At 38.7% G+C, this 5,314-nt stretch overlaps 1 long non-coding RNA gene across 1 annotated transcript; it reads left to right on the forward strand.

Annotated features, from left to right (window-relative positions):
- Positions 1–1,550: 1,550 nt before the first annotated feature.
- LOC116272884 lies at positions 1,551–4,640 on the forward strand. Its single transcript, XR_004181425.1, has 2 exons — positions 1,551–2,334; positions 4,482–4,640. It is a non-coding gene; the product is annotated as an uncharacterized LOC116272884 (long non-coding RNA).
- Positions 4,641–5,314: the final 674 nt, after the last annotated feature.

Here is a 5,314-nt window from a genome sequence, read left to right on the forward strand (position 1 = left end):
ACTTATTTTGAGATATATGACATTATTATTGGTTGTAGTCATCCTGCTGTATAATAGATCTCAAATCCCATTCCTCTTTTTTATCTGAAAGTTTGTACCCTTGGATCAGCAAGTCTCCATTTCTCCCCTCACCCCCTGAAGAGAAGAGTTTCTCTTCTCTATCTCTATGAGTTCAACTTTGTTAGATTCTACATGTAAGTGAGATCATTTGGTATTTGGCTCTTTGTCTTGGCTTATTTCACCTAGCATAATTCATCTTGTTTCATTCATGTTGTTGAAAATGACAGGATTTCTCCCCATTTTAAATGTTCAATAGTATTCCATTGTGTATATATACTTCGTTTTCACTGTCCGTTCATCTGTTGATAAACACTTAGGTTAATCCATGTCTTGATTTTGTGAACAATGTGTCAATGAACATGGGAGTGCAGATATCCCTTCAACATACTGTTACAAGAAAAACTTCAGCTGAATTAAATTTAAAGGAGTTTAATTGAGCAATGAACGATTCACATATCAGGCAGCCCCCAGAATCACAGCAGATTCAGAGAGACTCCAGGGTGCCTCGTGGTCAGAACAAACTTATAGACAAAAAATATAAAGTGACATACAGGAATTGAAAGTGAGGTACAGAACAGCTGGATTGGTTACAACTCTGCATTTGCCTTATTTGAACACAATTTGAATGCTCAGCACTGTATAAGTGGTTGAAGTATGGCTGCTTGGATCGGCCAAGACAGTGATCGTTACAGGAACATACTCGTAAACTGGGTTCTCTATCTTGTCTACCTATTAAGTTACGTTGCAATTTATCCACAAGGATTCAAATATGAAGTATGAAGTCCTTCTCAAGCCATATTTAGTTTGCTTTAACCATACTAATTTCAGTTCCTTTGGATACATACCCAGACATGGGATTACTGGGTCGTATGGTAGTTCTAATTTTAGTTTTTTGAGGAAGTTTCATACCATTTTCCATAATGGCTATACTGATTTACATTCCTACCAGCAATGTATTAGAGTTCTTTTTTCTCTGCTTCCTCTCTGACACTTGTTATCTCTCATCTTTTTGACTAAAGCCCTTCTGACAGATGTGAGGTGATATCTCATTGTAGTTTTAATTTGCACTTGCCTAATGATTGAAATAATTAGTAGCACTGAGCGTATCTTTCGTGTACCTATTGGCCATTTGGTTTTTTGTTTGTTTGTGTGTTTTTAGTGATGTCTGTCCAGGTCCTTTGTCTATTTTTAAATTGGATCATTTGTTTTCTTACTATTGAGTTTGAGTTGTTTCTATACTTTAGATCTTAACTCCTCATTAAATGTATGGTTTGGCTGGGTGCAGTGGCTCATACCTGTAATCCCAGCACTTTGGGAGGCCTAGGTGGGTGGATCATTTGAGATGAGGAGTTTGAGATCAGCCGGGCTGACATGGTGAAACCCCATCTATACTGAAAATACAAACATTAGCTGGGCGGTAGTGGCACGTGCCTGTAATCCTTGGGAGGCTGAGGCAGGAGAATCGCTTGAGCCTGGGAGGCAGAGATTGCAGTGAGCTGAGATCGGGCCACTACACTCCAGTCTAGGTGATAGAGTGAGACCCCGTCTCTAAATAAATAAATAAATAAATGTATGGTTTGCAAAATCTGTGGACTGCCTCTGTTTCATTTGTTGTGCAGAAGATGTTTACTTTGATACTATCCCATTTGGCTATTTTTGCTTTTGTTGCCTGTGCTTTTGTGGTCAGCCATATCCAAAATATCATTGCCCAGGTCAATGTTGTGGAGCTTTCCTCGTATGTTTTCTTCTAGTAGTTTTACGCTTTCAAGTCTTATATTTAAGTCTTTAATCCATTTTGAGATGCTTTTTGTATATGGTATGAGGATCTAATTTCATTGTTTCTCTCGTTATACAGTGAGCTCTTTTATTCTATGTACACAGGTTTCCTTTCATCTCAGAACAATTTTATCATTTCTTTTTTTTTAACTTTATTTTAAGTTCAGGGGTACCTGTATAGGATTTTTATGGAGATAAACTTGGGTCATGGGGGTTTGCTGTACAGATTATTTTGTCACACATGTATTAAGCCAAGTAGTACCCACTAGTAAGATCACTTACGAACAAAAATATTTTTCTAAATAGCATGACACTTTACAAGTTTTTTTTCTTTGACAGGCACACGAGACTGTATCTATGCTTACACAAGTCTGGCCAGAAGGATCTGACATTCGGCGTGTCTTTTGTGTTACCTCATGCTCATTATCCTTGAGAATGTACCATCGCTTTTTAGGAAACAGAGAGCCCTCCTCTGGTCAGGAAACTGAGATCCAACAGGTGTGGTTGTTATAACTTTACTGAGAAATACTATTTCTCTCCACTTTTGAAATTTTGTTGATTTGTATCTTTCATTTCCTCTATTTGGTACTTCATGTTTTTCTCTTATTTATATAAACTTCAAAAAATAAAACTGAAACTTGTGTCTATCAGGAAACACTTACTGTGCCATTAAATGATTTAATGTTTTACTATGTGGATGTTTCACTTAGTATATATTTAGTCTAAATCATCCAAAAGAAAACGAAACAAGACAGGGTATTAGCACTTGGCGGAGGCCTAATATGCTACTGTGTTTTGGGCTTTTTGTATGCATTGTGCCATTAATCCTCAGAACAGCATTGCGAGAAAGGCATTAGTACTCCCATTCCACCTACGAGAACACTGAAGTTCAAATAGTCCAGGTAACGCCAAACCAAAGGTACTAAATAGCAATGTGTGGATTGAGCTCAGGTCCATCTTGTGCAGGTTCCACACCAGCCCAAACTGCCTTTTTGAGACTGAGTCTCGCCTGTCGCCTAGGCTGGAGGCAGTGGTCGATCTCGCTCACTGCAGCTCCTCAGCCTCTCCTGGTTCACGCCATTCTCCTTTTCCCAGCCTCCGAAAGTAGCTTGAACCATGGCTACCACCACCACGCTTCAGCTAATTTTTGTATTTTTAGTAGAGACGGGAGCCACCGCATAGCCAGGATGGTCTCGATCTCCCGGGACCACGTGATCTCGGGCCTCGACCTCCCAAAGTGCTGGGATTACAGGCGTGAGTCACCGCGCCCGGCCCCAAACTGTCTTTTAAAAGAACATTCCTACTGTAGCGTCTTGGCATCATCCTAGCTGGAGAGATACTAAAGTTTTTAACCTTCTTTATGGTCAATAGGGTGCATTCAGAATCTGTTGGCTAGTCTGGATTCTTTCCCCCAATATACAGTTGTCTCTACGTATATGTGCTTATGGACGTGCATGTTTACACATACACACACACACACACACACACACAGACGCATGTGTATACATACTATTCTGTATACAATCTACCTGCTGTGGGATTCTTGGCCAAAGATTTATATTAAAGAGAAATGAAGTTTCTGAACATTTCAGAAATGTTCAGGGCTCATTATCTTTTACTTAGCATCCTTATAATTGTTTTTCCAATTATCAGACTGAATATATTTTTAGTGAAACATTTTTTCATAACTAGACATAGTATTTTAAATCACACTCACAAAGATGATACTAAGTCAAATCTGCCTCTCTGGAATTTCTAATGATTAGACTCTATTTGGCCTCCTAGAGGTGCCCTGATGAAATCTTATACTTGCTTTGTTGACAGCCCTGCAAATGTTTGAAGATAGCTATGACGTTCTTGTCCCATGATGTCAGATGTGTCCACTTCTTTACCTGTGTTCTCGCAGGGTAGATTTTTCAGATATATTACCGTCCTGGTGTCCTCGCCCTGGTCATTTTCAATATTACATTTAAAATATGATGCCTTGGATGGAATAGAGCATTTAATGTGTGACTCCATCAAGGTAGTGGCCTGTGAAAATACAACTTCATTAGTTGCTTGATCAGCTCACGTAGAGTTCGGCTTAACTAAAAATCCTGAAAAATGTTTTATTTTAAGTGCTATTTAGCCGGCAGCTTCCCGTTCCACTTACCTCACATCTGTATAAATGCAGTAGAGTTTATGTTATAAAGAAAAGGAAAGTTAAAAAATGTAGAATGAAAAATGTAATGATTCAGCTGGGCACAGTGGCTCACACCAGTGATCCTAGCACTTTGGGAGGCCGAGGCGGGTAGGTTACCTGAGGTCAGGAGTTCGAGACCAGCCTGGCCATGGTGAAACCCCACCTCTACTAAAAATACAAAAATTAGCTGGGCATGGTGGCAGGTACCTATAATCGCAGCTACTCGGGAGGCTGAGGCAGGAGAATCACTTGAACCTGGAGTCGGAGGTTGCCGTGAACTGAGATTGTGCCACTTCACTCCAGCCTGGGTGAAAAAGCAAAACTCTGTCTCAAAAAAAAAAAAAAAGGAATAATTCATGATTTCTGCACAGCAAAGGTGGCTGCCAGCTTCTGTGGTCCTACATGCTTATTATCCAGTGTCACATCCTGCTGTTCTCCGGCTTACCTTCTTTATTTTATTCAGGTGAACAGTAACTGCTTAACCCTGCAGGAGATGGAAGATTTGTGTAAACTGCACTGTCTCACTGTGGTTTTTCTACTCCATCTGCCTCTTTCTCAAAGAGCTTGTGCTAGAGTCGTCACTTCCCATTGGGCTAAGGACATGAAGCCTTTATTACAAATGGTAAATGGATTCTTTATTAGTTTACTATTTTTGTGTTTTGAATGTTTGGTAGATAAAAACTGCAGTAACTTTCAAAATTCCCTTTTTTGGGACTACTGTTAGCCCCCTGAGGGCTATGAAAATTTAATGGGCTACATCAATCACTTTCCAATTTCAGCATCTATGTTTAGGAGAACTAACAAATAGCATAATATAGATCTAACCTAAGGAAGAAACCTCTCTGTTTTTCCTTTGTTAAATCTCTGCCAAGATCAGATTTTTGTGTTATCAACCATAGTTGATGGTTCGTGATCATGGTGGTTTAAGAGGAACTGAAGAAATCAATGTAGTAGTTTATTACTTTCAACTGTTATAGAGAATATTTAGAGACAATTTGGAGACTTTAGGAAACTAGAAGCAAAAACAGAAGAAAAACTTCCCTGGAGGACCACCACTTTAATCAATGTGGATAACTGTTGACATTTTGGTTTATTCTTTTTATTTTAAATGCATGTATTTTTCTGATGTCTTATTGTTTCTTATATTGGAGCTCTCTATATATACCTATATATTTTTTTCCTTCATGTTTTTCTATTTTCTTTCACAATATTAGGATCATTTTTTAATGGCTACTAGTTATCTTTTAGTACCATGGTTTACTTACCCATTTCTCTATTATGGAATATTTAGAAGAC

This window comes from Papio anubis, unplaced genomic scaffold (genome assembly GCF_008728515.1).
Source record: "Papio anubis isolate 15944 unplaced genomic scaffold, Panubis1.0 scaffold2443, whole genome shotgun sequence".
Taxonomy (NCBI): Eukaryota; Metazoa; Chordata; class Mammalia; order Primates; family Cercopithecidae; genus Papio; species Papio anubis.